The sequence below is a fragment of the Papaver somniferum genome, chromosome 8, assembly GCF_003573695.1.
Source record: "Papaver somniferum cultivar HN1 chromosome 8, ASM357369v1, whole genome shotgun sequence".
NCBI lineage: Eukaryota > Viridiplantae > Streptophyta > Magnoliopsida > Ranunculales > Papaveraceae > Papaver > Papaver somniferum.
In genome coordinates, this window is record NC_039365.1 from 38,892,630 (window position 1) to 38,911,260 (window position 18,631).

Consider the following 18,631-nt stretch of genomic DNA (forward strand, 5'->3'; position numbering starts at 1 on the left):
AGAGGGATATAAAGCAGTTCCAGAGACAGTCCACACTTCCACTAATGAAATTTATCCAATAAAATTGTGCATTTGTGAAACGGCAGTACACCACCGTTTATATGAAACGGCAGCAAATGGGGAGTAGTACACCACCGTTTATATGAAACGGCAGCAAAGTAGCCAAATAAGGAAGCTCAGCAAACTTTTATATTCTCTTTTCATTAGGCAAATTATTCGGAAATGCTATTCACCGCTCTATAACAACACACTAATCACAGCTCAACAACATCCAAACCCCTTATCTATCAAATGGTGAACTCATTTACTCATTCATGGACCCCTTCTTAACAACCCTGAACCAATATTCTCTCAACACCTAGCATTGAGTGCTAAATAGAGCCGTGAAGGGAAATGTGAATAGCATTTCCGCAAATTATCGATGCATGTCCGGCAAGTACTGGCAACTACTAGAAGTCAAAAGTCAAGCGTTTTTAATATTGTCTTTCTTTTTTTCAACTAACTCATTCTGATATGTGGTCTGAATATTGAAGTTTGAGTTTTCGATTCAATTTTTGGAAATATTGCAAGATGGTCATATTATTAGGGCCTGATTTACAAAATCATCTTACTATTACAAACTATTAGCAAAATGGATATATTTCTGTTAAAAAGAGAGTTAAGTGATGACTCACAGATAAATATGTTAACCAAATTACCTATGTGTCCTTCCTACTTATCCCTCCATATACAATTTTAAATTTTGCCTTCATTGTAATTGTTTTGACGATGGTGCTATTTGTAGGTGGTGGTGTCGCCACTTACACACCGTTACACCGTATTCAGGATCGTTACACCATATTCAGGATCGTTACACCGCATTCAGGTTCGTTACACCGCATTCACCCGAAGGGTTCACCGCTTCCCCTCTGAGGTTTAGTGAAGATTCTCAAGCTTCTACCACCACCACTTCAACTAATTAGTTAAATGGGAAGAAAAGATAACACCGGTCTATTCAAAAGTGTTAAATCAGTTGGAAGTATGACTGTTTTGTGAACGAATTACGAAAGTATGACCATTTTGTGACCCAATTACAAAAAGTATGACCATTCTGTAAGTGGCCCTTAATTTTTTTGGTTTTCAATATTCCCCATCCCATTTTTCCTATTTACCAACCCCACACAATTTCTAAATTTTTTCTTTCTTTTAAATTCTATTTTTTCATATGTACCACCTATAAAAATCAAATTAATTTGACCATCTCTTTATTAGTCTTCTATTTTCATTAAGTAAAACGATTAACCATGACTGCAACCACCACATTATGGGCTAACCAAAGAATCGTGTTATTGGGAGTAATGTAAAGTTCAATTTATTCGAAGGAATTATAGAAAAAATGGAACATAGAGTTGAAGGATGGAAAGGAAAAGTTCTTGCTCGGGAAAGTAAAATGATCCTTAATAAACAAAATTACAGATGGGCTACTTTATCATTCCTAAACAAAATTACAGGAAAGTTCTTGCTCTGGCCAATATGGCAAGTTATCAGATGAGCTATTTTATCATTCCTAAAAAAAATTACAAACAAAATAGATGCACTACAAAGGGACTTTTTGTGGGGTAAAGAAACTAACTATAAGGTTACCCTAAATCTTATTCATGGCTATGTAAACCGATTTGTAAAGGGAGTTTAGGGTTTAGAAATGCACACAAATTTAACTTAGCACTTATAGTCAAATTAGCTTGGAGACTGCTTATGGAACCTGGGTCCCTTTGGGTTACACATCTTAAACCTAAATATTTTAGGAAAACCTCAGTTTTCAGACTAAAATTCCTTTTACGAGTTCTTGAATCTGGAAATGTATAAGTCAAGTTAGTATAACAAAACAGTATTTGGGAGGTAGGGGAAGGGCATAATATAAATTTATGGGAAAAAACTAGATACCTAATTTGGTTGGGAAACTAAGTCGGTTCGAAATTTTACCGATTCTCATTTAACACTTGTGATGGATCTTATTGATCCAATCACCAAAAAGTGGAAAAAAATTCTAATACACTCTTTATTTCCAAGTGTTGTATCAAGACAAATCGGTGAAATTAGAATAGCTCTAGGAAGAAATCTAGAGACCAAACCAGATACACTTAGATGGATTCTAACAACATTAGGTAAATTCACAGTCAAATCAATGTACTCCAAACCAAATGAAAGAACAATTGATAATTATAACTTAGGCTGCCAGATTCATTCTGGAAAGGCTTATGGGATTTAGATTTGTCTCAAAGAATTAAGATCTTTACATGGAAGTGTCTTCAGAATGTTGTTTCTACAAATCTTAAACTATCTAGATTCATAAAAGATATCTCACCTAATTGCACCTTTGGTTGTGTAGAACATGAATATAAAAAACACCTATTTTTTCATTGTCCATATGCAAAATCAGTTTGTGCTACAGGTCCTCAGTCGAGTTAAATTTTGATATCGCAACTACCTTTCCGGATATCTGTAAGGATTGGATAGGAAAGGATAACCCAATACTACATTGCCGTTTCTTCCTACTAATTGAAGATTCCTTAATAAATACATCAAGTTTGGATCTTTCCAATCGAAATTCTCTAAGTGACATCAAGTTTGGACCTTTCCAATTGAAATTATGTAAGTGATAGTGTTTTTTGATGGTCTAGCTAAGTTAAATGCCAGTGTATTCTGATCTCTGGTACCAACAATTTTTTTACTTCGTATGTGGTACGTGAGCACCCGCTTACTCAAATTGATGTTTCAAATCCCCAAAACAAAAGGCTAACTGGTTAAGTAGATTTATTTGTGGTTTCATTTATGTTGGATATTTTTTTTGGTTTTTAATTGGAAAACCTAATTTGGTTTTCCAAATTTTTTTACAGACGCGTCTCTTCTCATAAGGTGCATGAGACACCATTAACAGATGCCTTTTGAAAGCGTCTGTTGAACATCTCCAAAAAACAAGAAACCCTCTATATATTAAGAAGGCTTTCAACTAATTTTTTTTTTTTTGGAATCACATAATTTTTATTAATCAAAAACTAAAATTTGGTTACAACAAAATAGCAAAAGAGAACACTACAAAAAGAAATTCAACTGAAAATATAACCAAAACATTTCGCTAGACAACCTTTATGCAGAATATGTAATAAACCAGTTCTGGTCTACCAGTATGGACTTGTCTCTCCCCTGCATTTAGAACTGCTCCTCTCTTAGCTAGAAGATCAGCAGAGAAATTTATTTCCCTAAAGCAATGACAATAAATCACTGCATCCATAAGCTTCAGCACATTCAACCATCTTGTCTTAATATACCAAGGCACTTTACCTTTCATGAACTGATTTATTACTGTCTTAGAGTCAGATCTGATTACTAGCCTTTTAATTTTAAACACCACTTCCCATTTCAAAGCACATATTATAGGATACACTTGTGTAGTACATGATACACTTCTGTATTAAAGTTAGTAGCAATACCAATTCCACCAGCCATTGTGCCAAGTACCTGACAACTATTATCTTTGACAACAATACCAAAACCTGCATTGCTAGGGTTACCGAATGATGATCCATCACAGTAGCATAATGTATAACCAGGATCGGGAGAAGACCATAAGAATTCTTTAATCCCACCAAATTTGATATTTCTGGTACGCAAATTAAAATATGAAATCACTTGAAAATCATATGCTTGACCCCATCTGTTTCCTATCGTCATATGACCTCCTTCATAAACCATCTGACATATTTTGGTTTTAAAGTTGTTGCAATTAGATGTACCACCTTCAAAGAAGATTTCATTTCTCTGAAACCACAGTTCAATCATGATTGCTGCTGCTAATGTGCTACCTGACAAATTTCCCACCTTCATATTCATGTTATTCTTGACAAATTCAGTGAAACCAATGTCATTTACCAGCGGATGTGCTACAACCCATGTATCAAACCACACTGATATATTAGCTTCATTACCTATGCGCCATCTAACATCATCTTTTAAAAATTCCATGCCCACTTTAAACCATATCAAACAGATGATTGCTTCCAATTTGTAACCCACTGACCTCTATTGTCTTTGAATTTAGTTGCAGAAAATAAAGCTCATTCCTCTTTAGAGGTTAAAATTCTCCACACCATCTTCATCAGCAAAGCTTTATTGATCACCTCTAGTCTTCTTACTCCAAGTCCTCCTTCACAGTAAGGAGTACAAACTTTCTTCCAGGATATTGTTATGAATTTTTAGACTTATTATTTTCTGGAAATTTCTATCTCCAGACCATAGAAAATTTCTTATTATTTTCTCACAAACTGAAGCAGGCCGTTTATATATAGCCATGTTATATAAAGGAATACTACACAGCACAGACTTAATCAAAACTAACCTATCTTGAAAATAAAGAAGATTACCCTTCCATGAATCTAGTTTTCCTTGAAGCATTTCCACCTTAGGACACACCATAACAGTAGTAACTCTCCCTGAAGCAAGCATAACACCAAGGTACTTCTCTGGAAATTTTTCTAAATCCATGTGTACCATATCACTAATTTGATGTTTCCTCCCTTGAGATGTACCCTCAACAAAATATTTACTTTTAACTATATTAATGATTTTCCCTGAACTAGCTTGATATTCTTCTAACAAAGTAAATAAACTTGTCAGAATTTTCTTTGCTCCATTGAAAAATATGAAAACATCATCTGCAAAGAATAAATGTGTTGGATGCATTCCATTTTTGTCATTGGAATTATTTTTCCATATGCTACAAGCTTGGAAATGTTCCTACTTAAGACATCTTCCATTAATACAAACAGAATTTAAGACAAAGGATCCCCTTGTCTCAATCCTCTTCCAACTGAAAAAAGTCCACATGGACCTACATTCACCAAAACTGAGATTTTTGCTGACTGAAAGAAAGTTGGTAACCAGTCACACCATGTGTCAGAAAAACCATATCCCCTTAAAACCTTGAAAACAAATTGCCAACTGACAGAATCATAAGCTTGAGATATGTCCAGTTTAAAACCAACACTACCACCGCTTTTCCTTTTCCTTTCATTTACCAGTTCAGAAGCCAACATTCAAAAACTGGTATCAAAAGTGATACACGGATTGGGTGAGTTTAAGAAAGAGAGTGTCTGAGGATCGGGCGATCAACTTAGTTGAAAATTTTATTTCTGCTTCATTAATTTCAGTGGTTTTCAAGTTTAATTCAAGTGAATTCTATCAAACCCTTAGTGATAGGTGTGAAATTTGTCTTCGCTTTGTGTTTCTTTTTCATTAAATCTGTTTGAATCTGGATTAAATATGACAACACCACCAATCCAGGGTTCGATGGATAATAATTTTAGATCTGAAAAATTTGAATCCCGATTTGAAGCTAGAAGCAAATTTGATGATGAGATAAAAGGTGATGAACCTGAAGTATGTATTTCTGATGAGGATATCGATGGTTGTCTCGATGAATGGAGGTTTAGTTTAATTGGTAGATTGGATTTTAAAAAAAAATCTTTTGGATGTTGCTGAGAAATCTCTCAAATCTCAATGGGGATTGAAGGGTGAATGTCAGTTAATTCCGCTGGGTAAAGGCTTTTTTGTGATTAAACTAGAGAATGCAGAAGGAAAAAAATCATGTATGGACCGGATACTGGGAAGTAGAAACACAGTGTTAAACTGCGTAATTGGGAACCTAATTTTAAGCCAGCAAACCAAAAATCATCAACAACCTTTGTTTGGTTTCACTTACCTGGATCGAGTATTGAATACTGGAAAGAGAAGATTCTAATGGATATTGGCAAAGCTTTGGGAAGACCTGTCATAATGGATGATGTAACTCTGAAAAGGAAAATTGGGTATTATGCTAGTATCCTGGTAGAAGTTGATCTCAATAAATCGATTACAGAGAAGGTTTGGGTGAAAACAAAATATGGGGGTTTCTCTCAGAGGATTCAAATACCTAAGTTTCCAAAATTTTGTAACCACTGCAAGGTAATTGGGCACTATGTTGCAGAATGTAGAATCAAGAGGAAAGAAAAAGCTCAAAAGGAGGGGATTAAAAAAACTGGTAGTAATGAAGGTAGTAGGAACGGAAGAAGGCATAAAAATAAGGATGACACTATTATCCCTATTGGATTTGATATATGTTTCTCATATAAAGAAGATGTAACTGTTGAGGAAATAATATCCTTTCGAGCAACAAATCATGAACAACCTTTAGAGGAGGGAGAAATTCCTTCAGGAAGATTTGAGGTGCTTAAGGAGATGGAGACTTCTCTTGATCCTACAAAGGAGATTTCAATGTTAGATGTGACCAAGATGCTTGAAGTTAGTACATCTTCTAATACTAACGTTGTTAAAGTGTTCCCAACAGTGAAGGAGGTTATTTTGTAGGTCCCTAAAAAACATGAGCCACCAAAAGTAATCACCAGAAAACCGGCAGCAAAAAAAGTAGACAATGGTAAGAAGAGTCATACTCTTCCCAAACATCCCTATAAATGAGAGTCTTTTACTGGAATGTCAGAGGCTTAGGGAGACTTAAAGCCAAAGACAAACTGCAGTTTAAAAAAAAATATTAGTCCTTATTTGGTTTGGATAGTTGAACGAAAAGTAAAAGTAACTTCAAAGTATGAAAAACTGTTGAGATCAGTTGGGATGAGTTATAGTATAATACACAATAGTAATGATGAGATGAAAGGTAATATATGGTTGTTCTGGAATGCTTCTATTGCTGATCCCCAAGTAGTTTCTATCATAAGACAAGATATCACTGTAAATGTGGGAGGTGTCCTAGTTAGTGGTGTTCATGGTGTTTATTCAATTTTTTTGTTTTACAACTTGTTGAATCTTTCATAATTACTGCAAGCATGAAATCCTGGTTTGGAATGTGCAAGGCCTAAATAATAAGTTCACCATCCAACAATTGCATGACCTAGTGAAAATTCAAATTCCTGATTTCGTTTTTCTTTCTGAAACTAAGGTAGAAGTTTGTAAAATGATTTACGTTGCTCATTCTTTTGAATTATCACAATTATGACTATACTAATAAAGTAGGTTTGGCTGGTGGTTTGGTACTTACGTCGAAGGATGGAATAACATGTGACATTGTAAATATTTTTGATAATATCACACATGCTCTCATTAAAGTTCCCTTCAACACCTGAAGTTTTTGTGTCCTTAATGTGTTGCTCATGTTATGTTGATCCTAATAAATCATAGTGGTACTTCATACATGATCTTAGTAAGGATGTGAACCAGCCTTGGATTATTATTAATGATCTGAATTTTCATACAGAGAGTAACACTACTGATCTTGGTAGCTGGGTTAGGAGTAAGATTAGAGACTCATGACTTATTCACATTGATTATGAAGGGAATACTTCACTTGTTCTAATAACAGATTTATGACAGGTATTAGGAGAGCCAGATTTGACATGGCATTAGGAAACAATGATTGGTATCTTCATTTTCCAGTTGCTAAAGTCACACATCTCAATCACATAGCTTATGATCATTGTCTTATTTCGTTATTTACTGACTTTATTCCGAAACACCTTTAGAGGCTTTAAAAGAAAAAAAATGGCACTTGGATTGAACATGAAACTTTTAGTCATCAGATGGATCTAGCATGGAATATTAATATTCATGGTAGTCATGCATTCAAGTTTCAATAAAAATTGATCTGTTCACTAGAACCACTTTGTCTTGATGAAATAGACTTCAGTTTGGTGATATCCAAGAAAATATTATTAAGCTTCAATCCGAATTAAAAAATGTTTAAGAAATACCCAACATTCAATCAACACTCCATAATAGTCTCTCTCACCCATGATATTGAGAAATGATTTTTAACATATAATCTGAATGGAGAATAATACTAGATATATACATTCCCTCACTAATAAAAGAAGACGCGAAAACAATATGATGATTTGTGTTACAGTAATGGTACTTGGCACAATAATATAGTATCAGTAATTTGTTGACTGCTCATTTTGTCTCTGTTGGATATTCTACCAATCCTACTTTGACTCCTCTGTTTTTGATTATATTCTTCCAATTCTCAATGATCTGGATAATTCTATTTTTGTAAGTATTGTGGAGGAAATTGCAAATAGGGATAAAAGCATGCTGGTATTAATGTAATTGACGTGGTGCAAAGATTTTTTGAATATGTATTTATGCTTAGAAGTTTTAACAAGACTTATATTTTTCTTATTCATCTTTCCCCCTTTAATGAGAGCAAGCCTCCACTGAAAACGCTAAGCATTTTTGGTGTACCGTCGTACTTTTCGTGTATCGTCGTACCTTTCGTACCCCAAACGTACTTTTCCAACCAATGCGTTTTTCATCAGCCATTGGATTGTCTCCGTATCTAACCACAACCATTCAGTTTATTTCTTTTCTTTCTCTTCCTCGATTAGGTATCCTAATTTTCTCTTCTTTCCTCTCTTTCTCTTCTAAAATCCATCGCTACAATTGAATCTTCACCCAGATTTCAAGCAATTTGTAGACAGTCAATGAGGGAGATGAAGAACTGTGTTGGTTGTTTTTCACCTCGATTAGGTATGCGAAACTTCTCAAATTGTTTGATTTTTGTAATCTGAAATTCTAGGTTTTCAGTAAATTATTTTGGGTTCATTGTTTGAGATTTTATAATTTCGTACCTTGGAATTTAGGGCTTTTAGTACTAACAACAATACCATTTGATGTGGTTAAACTTTGATTCAAGTGAATTTTGGCTTTTAATCTATTAAACAAGAACAAATTTCATTTGCTTACGAAATGGAGGTATTTGCTCAAAGAGTATTTGCTGATATAAGGTAGATTAATGAATTAGACAGTCATGATGTGTTACACATTATTTTTGATACAGTTTTATGTGAGAATTTAGATTTGTTTCATTTTATATGATTAGCGGAATGAGCAAGCATTTGGTCTATTGCTATCAAAACTTTGCAAAAAGGAGCTAATGTTATGAAAGTACTTAACTAAATTTTATATTGTTTAGTCCAAGTATAGAAAGGAATTGGGACCAAGGAATGAAGCGTAACATGTAACTATTATGGAAGCAGTGATAGGTGTCTAAAACACCTTAATATTTATCTATTGTTTATGCTTTCTTTGCTAAGTTTTCTTGTAAATTATGTATCTTATGTTTGCTTTTGAGTGTTTAGGTACTTTGGAGTCATTTGCAACAAAAGAAGAAGAAATGTCGCTTAACAGGGCAAAAGTGTTGGAGGCGGATTATTTCTCATTATTTGCTTTTATTTTTTCATCTTTATCTGAAAAGTATGTCGGCTTAATGATGCAAATTATTGTCTGAAAAGCATGATAGCTTTAGCGATGAAAAAAAATTGAAGAGAAGAAGTGGATATGAGAAGTAAGAGATGGTTGTTATTGGTGGAAGAATTCGAAGAAGAGAAAAAGTGTCATTGCAAGCAAATGTTGTTGGGAGCTCGTCCGCGGATAAGGGGCGACCAGCTGGAGTTCTCATAGAAAGCACTAAAGGCAGGCGTTTAACTATCAGGGGCACTTCCATATTGGGGTGTAAACAACCGTCCCACTCTTCATGCCCTAATAAGATCGAGAGGAAGAAAACCAAGGTTCTCATTTGCTTTTCTTCCCCAATTCATTACCTGCATCCGAAATTGTGAGAAAGGGGATCTGATAAAATGAATGAGATGGAATTTGTGTAGGAGTTGTCGAAATCAGATGAAAGATTTGATCTGCTGGTGATTTCAGTGAATACTGGTTGGATTTATACTCGAGAAGACTCACAGATTGGTGAGATAATGAGTTGCTGCTGATGCTAATAGAAGATAGATTCGATAAAGAAGAATCGAGGGAAGAATGGGTTTCTTTTGCTCTCAAGTTTGGTTGAAGAATTATAAGCTGAGAAAATAGGAAAAGAAGCGGATGCTGCAGATCGATTTTGAATGGATCTTAGTTTGGTGAAGCTAGGAGATGAATTGTAGTGTGTTACTGGTGATGAACACTGGAAGTTCTGGTGGTATTGGAGTGTCCAGTGTCTTAAGCTGGTCCTGCTAGTTGCCAAGGCTACAAGAAAGAACGTGAAGGAATGGGAACTGCTAATGCAGTTAGCTGGCTTGATGCAGGAGGGGGTTTGTTGTTGTGTTTGAGGAGCTGGTGCAATTTTTTATGAAGCAACAGAAGTATGAAGCTACAGAAGTGTTGATGTTATGGGTTACAGCTGAGCTAAGGTTAAGGGAATAGCATTGCAGGTGGTATTTGGCAGAAGTGACGTCAGAGAAAGAGCGGAGTCATGAGTTTCTGGTGCTGCTGTATGCTATTGCAAGTGGTGGTCAGAATGGAGCTTAAGAAATTGCAGCTGAGAAGAAAATGGTGTTGTTATGTTATTGGTGGTTTGAGACATGAAAAAGCTACATAAGAAGATGGGTTTGCTTTGGTTCGAGACTGATGCAATGGTTTGCTGGCTGGGTTACGCGGTGAGCTGAAATGGGAATGTTGTTGTTGCAGCGAAGAATAGTGGAGAATCGCAAGTGGATATGGATCTGTGTCTAGTAATGACTCTATGATGCACAAAGGTTGATTGCAGGAATGTATGGCTTGAAAAAATGATCGCAGATGGTAGTAGTGGGAGCTACAGGGTTTGTAGGCCACTGAGATTTCTAGAAGTTGTGAGGAAAAGCATCAGAAGACAAAGATGGTGGTACATGGCAATGCTGTGAAGAGTGCAGATGAATGAAGCCAAGAAGAACTGACTTGTAGCTGTGAAATAATGAAGCTCAAACTGTGGTATTGAAGTTGTAGTTGTTGTCAAGAACAAGGGACTGAATGGGTAGTTCTGAGATGGAATTGAGTTGCAGAGGGTAAGGAATGAACTGGATGCTTTCAATAGATGAATGTTAGGATGTTTACAAGGAAGAAGGGTATGAAATAGCCTGAACTCGACCGGGGAAACAACTAGAAAGCAGAGGAAACTCTAACGGAATTGGAGTACGGCGAGTTGACTCAACGATCCAGGTACCTGACTCACCGATCCAATGATCTACTCAGATGGACTTGGGCTCTTACATGTGGGCTTGATTCTGATGGTTAGCATATACTGTTGGAGATGGCTGAGGTTTTAGAAATCTGGAGAAGGCAGAAAAGGTATAAAGGGAGGCGTATTATCTTTTCTAGGGGAGCTCTCTATCTGATCTTTACTTCTACTTTTATTTTAGGGTTAGAAACATGATAGGTTTTTTCTTCCTTCTTGTTATGAATAGTTTTTTCTTGGTTGAGGAATAAGTTGGAATTCCAAACATGATTTTTATGCAATAAATTAGTTTTGTCTCCATGCTTTATCGCTTATGATTCACTATTGATATTGTTTTATGATTTGAATGCTTGTTTGGTCGAGTCTAGAATCGATTGAGTCTGTTTCATCTCTACTGCTAGATTAAGATTTATTATACGCAAAAGTGATTAATTCCTGATTACAAGTAGCATAATTGTGAGTATTGCTTGTAGTGATACATCCTAGTAGTCACAAGTGAGTCATAACCTTTGTTAAATCGCATTAGTGCTTTTACACGTTCGATTGCTTTGATTGGCCTGATTTCATAGAACTTAATGCATCTAGGGAATTAAACTTGATTAGTGCTTTTACACGTTAGGTTGTTCTCTTAGATAGAACTCATACTCACATTTTTTAATGTGTTTGTTGATGACAAGAGGAAATTAGCGGGATATTCTTGCGATCAAGGTATCCTAGGGCTTTTGATAAAAGTTGAGATTAAATATCAATTCTAATTATTGTTTCGAATACATGTCTGTGAACGAAAACTGATCCTTGACCAATATCTTCATCTTATTGATTTGCGTGCTTTATTCATTTCTTTGCTTTTAGTTTTGTTTAGTTACAAAAATCAGAAAAATCCCCCCTTGTTTATATAGGAAACCGAACAATTTGACAACCTAAGACCTCTCTGTGGGAACGATACTTTCTTACCTTTGCTTCATAATATATTTTGAGCAGTAAGAAAGTGTAATTATTTTTGACGCCAACGACAGCAATCAAGCAGTCACATCAATTCAACCAAATAGAATTGCTCCCTCCAGTATCGTCATCATCCAACTCTCATGGAAACCTAGGTCAGGTACCTTAAACATCTTTAAGTGAATGGAAGTTTTTTTGGACTGGATTGTGCAATCAGATTCAAATTTTATGACCTGATCATTGATTAATTTTTATGTTTTCGTACACTATCAGCTTCACGCTCTCTTTCTGGCAGCAAGAAAATCACAAGTTAGAAATTCTGGAAACCCCCATAGTTGTAGTACAAGTGAGTTTTTTTTCCGACCTTAGCCTATATCCAATATTAATGGAACCAAAGGACTATGTATTTTGTGTTACTCTCGGCTGCCGTTAGTCTAATAAATCATAATTTGTTGGATGACATCACAAAGATCGACTAATATGGTTAAGTTGTTTAATTTTTGGATCAAGTGTTTGAATTTTAGATTTGATGATATGTGAAGTCAAATTCTTAAATTCATACTTTACCACTTTCCACATAGTTTACAATAAGTGATTTTGTAAGTTACTTACGGGAGTGATCTATTTCATGGTATTGTTGTTGTGCTTCGTCTGTTAGTTTGTTAGTCACTGTGACTGCTAGAGTGAGACTAGAAAATATGCATGGTGGATTAAAATTTGTAGTCTGTTAGTTTGTTAATCACGGTACTGCTAGAGTGAGACGATGAAATATGGATGCTGGATTAGGAACTGTAATCTGCGTTTGACAATTTTCATTATGTGTTAGTAATTTGGGTTGATCAAATTGAAAAATTACGTGTTTTCACCATTATTTTCTTACTTTTTTGCCCATGAACTTTGAAATATAATGGTTTGCCCTCATGAAAGTCCTTGAATTGTAAATGGCGTAGCTATCAGGTTAACTCTTGCAGGTGTGTATATTTCACCATGGCTGTCCAAACATTCACAAGTGGTGGGGTGTTTCATACTTGTTTTTGCTGCTTATACTTGCATCTTTATTTTCATGCAAATTATTCTCATTCTTTGCCTGATATTGCGGAGTTGTCGTTACAAATCTTTTGCAGGTTTTTAGTGATTTTTTCTTGGACAAAAAATAGAAATATACTGAAGAAGAAGCCTACAGTAAGTAAGCAAATTACAGAAAGGAGTTAGCTACAGAACATCCTCAAGAGTCAAGACCCAGAAAAACCAAAAACGTTTATAATTCAGATGGAGTGATATGTAGGAACACTTGATACCAAAGGATCTCAGCCCCAAATGTGTTTTTTTGGAGTGGTATATTTTTGAAATTGTTTGAAAGTACATTATAAGATATTTTTCAAAAATGAAAATGGAATACAACAAAGATATTTGTTTGTCGACGTGCAATGCACGTGCACTCCGCTTGTAATCGTTAAAGACCCTAAGAGTCCTGCTGATTTTAAACCAATTGGTCTTTATAATATATCTTACAAAATTTTATTAAAAATTCTTGCCAATAGGATAAAACCTATTCTTGCCAATAGGATAAAACCTTTTCTAATGATTTCATCCAATAGTAAATCAATTAATTAATACCAATATTATTGTTGCTCATGAAATGATATATACCATGAAACAAAAGGATGGATTTAGTGGGACCATGGCTCTTAAATTAGATTTATTTAAAGCTTTTGAGTTAGTTCAAAGTTTGCAGATCGGTACGTGAACTGAAAAGTTATGTAGAGTCCGGAACTTGGTAATTACATAAATTTGCAAACCGGTTTATGAACTGAAAAGTTCTGTAGACTCTGGAACTCGGTAATTGCATATATGTTTGCAAACTGGTCTGCATACTATGACTCAGCCGATTCACAAACGATTCACGTTATTTTACTTTGTATATTTACAAACTATGCCGATCATGATTCAATTACGAGTAAATTGTTTCTATGAAGTAATTTGCATTTGATCATTTCTCTAATTAACACTAGACTCATTTGATCACATGATTGTGACTCAATATTAATGTCTTAGTGAACATGAAAATGAGTGTTAAGCTTTTAAGTTCAAAATGGCTAGTTTCGGCTAACTATGTTGAACATAGTCTTTATACACGGTTCGGTTATGGTTTACCTAACACGTAGTGTCTATCTTGTATATGTGATTAAGATTCAAAGCTTTAATCTAAAGGTGGATATTGTTTGCTTGGTTCCAAAGCTATCTTAGCTTAAACCTAAAGTAAACTAGGTTTTGAAGTCTATATAAGGGAAACTCTTGGCAACTGGGATCTTTGAATCCTGAGACTACTTTTTGGTGTATCCTAGTTGTATCTAGAGTCGTGCTCTCCAGAAACCTTTTTAGGGTTTAGAGACTGCAAATATTTCATTGGGATTCGTGAATCCAGGTCCAGTTATCTTTTATCTTTATAACTTGTGATTCTAGAGTATCTTGATCTTCATTGTTTGTAGAGCTTGCTCCATCAATCAAGATAGAGAGTAACCAACAAAGTCTGTTCGTCTCATACTTTGTTGATTCCGCAACTTTTATACTTGTGAGGTGAATAATAGTTTAGGTTGCACTTCGGGTTGCATAAGTCCGGATTTTGAGGATTACCATACTCTTGTCTAAGTTGATATCGATTTCCATCACCTGGATCTATCGTTTGATCTGATCATCTGTTTAGATCGTAAATCAGGAAATCAAATATAGGCCTAATCTGCGAGAGGAAGATTTTATTTAAATTCTTCAATTGAGTTGAAGCAACTCTTAGTCGTGGGTGAGATCGACTAAGAGAATCAATTGCGTACAGTCCTGCTGGGAGAGGCGTAAGGAGCGTGACTGTACCTGAATCAGTGTGAGGCTGAGTTCGGGCTCAATTACATTCCAAATCAAAGTTAATTGGTAGTAGGCTAGTGTCTGTAGCGTCTTAATACAATTTGGTGTTCAATATGGACTAGGTCCCAAGGTTTTTCTGCATTTGTGGTTTCCTCGTTAACAAAACTTCTGGTGTGTGTGTTATTTCTTTTTCCGCATTGTATTATTTATATTTACAATTGAATATCACAGTTTGTGCGTTGATCAATCACAATAGGTAGGTCCAACCTTGTTAGTTGTAAAAGACTTGATTGATCCTTGGACATTGGTCTTTGGTACCGTCCAAGAACTCTCTTTGTAGTTAGGTTCACGGATTCAATTCCGTAAACGTTCTAACAACAAGAGAGAGAGAGAGATATAACTCTAGGCACTTTCCTTGATTGAGTTTTTACTCTCGGAGTTGTGTTGATTTTGTCCATACAGATTGCCCAAGAAAAAGTTGGTGGTGTATCTTGGTACCCCCAACACTTTCAAAGCTCTAGTTACCAAGCTTGCTTGGAAAGCTTGTAATGGTTCAAATAATTTATGGGTTATAATTTAGAAAGCTAAATACTCAAAAGACAAGGATTTTCTTCAGGAAGACAAATTTAATAAAAAAGTGTTCTTGGATATGGAAGGGCATCTACAAAGGTACGGACACTGTCATGAATTATCCTTGTTGGTCAGTAAGATGCGATACTAAGGTAAGAATTTTGCTAGATAAATGGATTGTTGGACAACAACAACCATCTGAAGCTGTTATCCATGTATGTTGCTTTTTCTTCTACTTATACTTTTGTTTGTGAGTTGTTTCTTCCTAACACTATAAATTGGAATGTGCATCTGATCCAATTTTTTTCCTACAGACACTGCTACCAAAATTTTGGATATGCATATTCTTAGACGAGGTGAAGATATCTTAATCTAGATGAATAAAGGATGTTTCTGTGAAAAGTGCTTATAACATTTTGATGAATATTCATAGTCCAAGTCGCAACTAATATCTGGCAAGGCCTCTAGAAGACTAACTCCGTCATAAAACTAAGCTTCTCATATGAAATTGTCTTAGCTAGGAATATTTGTTTCTACATGGGATAAACTTTTCAGATGTAAATCTGACATAGATTTACATTGTAGCTTGTGTAATGCAAATACTGAATCATTTTAACATTTTTTTATTGAGTGTCCATATGCAGGATTTGTTTGGTTAGAGTTAGTATTAATGTCTCTAATATTATGTATGTTCATAATACTTTTGTTTATTAGGTTATAAGATGGTGTTCTATAAGACCTTCTTCTACAGGTGTTTACTCTCATCAATTGGAACATAATCTGTATGCCAATGATAACCACTTGGATGGTATGGAAAGACAGATGTGCTGCCATCTTTTAGAATACTAACCAAATAGAATCCAAACTATCGAAAAAATTAAGACGTTCACCAACTAATGCTTGTCCCAATTCAGTTTTTTCTTTAACTCATCGAAATGTGTTATTAGGTGTCCAGCCTCATATTTGGGATCCACCAGCAAATTGTATGAAGATAAATATAGATGCACTATTTAAAAAGGAAACTGTTAAAGCTGGCATTGGACTGATTATTCGTGATTGTGCAGGGTCATGCTTTGGAGATAAAAGACAACACTTTGATGGAGGGTTGCATGTTGATCATGAAGTCAAGAAACTGGAGTGCATGGCATTGAAGGAACTGTCAGTTGGGCCACCTCAAGGGATTATGGAAAAATAATTTTGGAATCTGATAACGAGCTTCTAGTAAAATTTGTCAATGATCCACTTTCTTGTGTTCATTGGACAAATAACTGTTAGTTTCTTGAATCAAATTCTCTCTCCTTCTTCTTCTTTCCTCTTTCTCCCATTCACAGAAAAAGAAAACCAACCCAGCGGCAACCCTCCTACTCAGATCTGGTCCCTTTTGGGCCGGATCTGAGCGTGATTTTCATCTCCTTTAATTGCTTTCAATCAGTTCTTCGTTTTACCTAGTTTTATTTATGTTTTTCTCTTGCCATTTGGTAAGTTTTGTGCATCTTTATGGTGCTTTTATCTCCTCTACTAAAGAGGTTTATCTCGGCATTAATGGTCGTTTTTGGTTATTATGGGTTTTAAGATCACTAGTTGTGCTCTCCATTGACGAAATCTTCATCTTTTTTTGTCTCTGGCGAGGAATCTTCACCGAAATATTCATCTTTGAATTATCCGGCGACGAGATCTTCATCGGAATCTTCAACCAAGATGATTTTGATGACGGAATCTTCATCACAAGTTTTAAGAGATTTGAGTAAATCACTTCATTTCTAGGAGCATTTATTTATGAAGAAGAAAAACAAACAAAATGGTTGGAATTTAATTCCGAGAAGAACCATTATTCTACCGATTCGATCAATTCTTATTCATGCTTATATTCGTCATGTTCCGTTAATCCTTCTCTTTTTCTTGTCGGATTTGTCGGTGTTGTACTTGTATGGCATGTTCTTGATACTTTGTATTCTCTAATTTTTCCATTTTAAACGCAATGTAACCTTGAACTTCTATTAATGAAAAAGTTCCTTTATTACATAAAAAAAAACCGTTTTCTTAGACATTTTGTAAGTTTCTTTTACAATATAAAGTCTTTATAGTCTTGTGGTCTATTAATTGGATAAAAAATGGCTCTCAATATTGCTTAGACCTACATCTATATAAGTTGTTATATCGATTTTATGACAATTTCTCTCCAATTTTTGGGTCAGCAAATAAAAATAATATCTAAGCAATTTTTTTTTTGAAGCATGAATATCTAAGCAATTAATCTCGAACGCGTAATTGGGGATATGGAAACTAATTGGGGGATATAGCTATATGACAAAATAGGGATCCTAATATCAAATCTGGGTCACCCTTATGTAATTACTTTTTAAATTCCTAATCTAACCCTCACTAATCAGGTTTAGTGGTTAATAATAATTAGTAAAATCTTAAGTATGTGGGGGACAAATTAGTGTGTATTTTTATTTGAATTTGTGTGAGGGAGGTTAGAGTGGAAGGAGGGAAAAAAATTTGAGTGGATTTTTTTTTGTGAAAATGGAAGATGATTGTGAGGAGAGAACTGTAGTTGCTGAATCTTTAGCTCAACTACAACAACAATCATATATTCAATCTTCGGTTAATGATAAAAACTCACAATTGGACTTATATGATAAACCAACACCCTTGGATCATGATTTTCGTGAGCATCAAGTGTTTTTTGAAGAACCAACCCAAGAAAGTAAACAAGTTCAACATACAAGCATCCCCAACACACAGGTAATGTTGCAAAGAGGTCGAAAATTTGATTTTTTTTTTTTTGAAACCGCCATTTTTTCTCTGAAAAAGCATGGTGCCGGCATACCCCCAGTATGAATACCACGCCGGCACCACCATTTCCGGCGTTGTCTTCAACCAAAAAAACCATGCCGACACGCAGTCAACTTTTTACCTACCACCGAATATTCCCTGTAATATTCAAACCGGAATGGTTCTCCCCTAACTTTCCATGCCGGTACCACAAGAAAAACATCCAGGAGTTAATTGAATTTTGAACATAGTTATCGGCGTGGTAGAAAAGTTAACGAGCACGCCGGCACCAAATCCCGGCATGGTTTGAAAATTAAGTACCATGCCGGAAACGTCTACCTGCTTGGGACCTTACATATTCAAGAATGTCGTTACCACTAAAAAAACATCCAGAAATTAGTCACTTTGGTAGTAGTTTTCCGCTTGGTGTTAATTTTATCGAGCATGCCGGCGCCATGTTCCGGCTTCAATCCT

The 18,631-nt window shown here is 35.2% G+C and overlaps 1 long non-coding RNA gene across 1 annotated transcript; it reads left to right on the plus strand.

The window, feature by feature from the left end:
• The first annotated feature begins 9,620 nt into the window (after positions 1-9,620).
• Positions 9,621-13,391, plus strand: LOC113301416. Its single transcript, XR_003336275.1, has 2 exons — positions 9,621-11,124; positions 13,078-13,391. It is a non-coding gene; the product is annotated as an uncharacterized LOC113301416 (long non-coding RNA).
• The last annotated feature ends 5,240 nt before the right edge of the window (positions 13,392-18,631 follow it).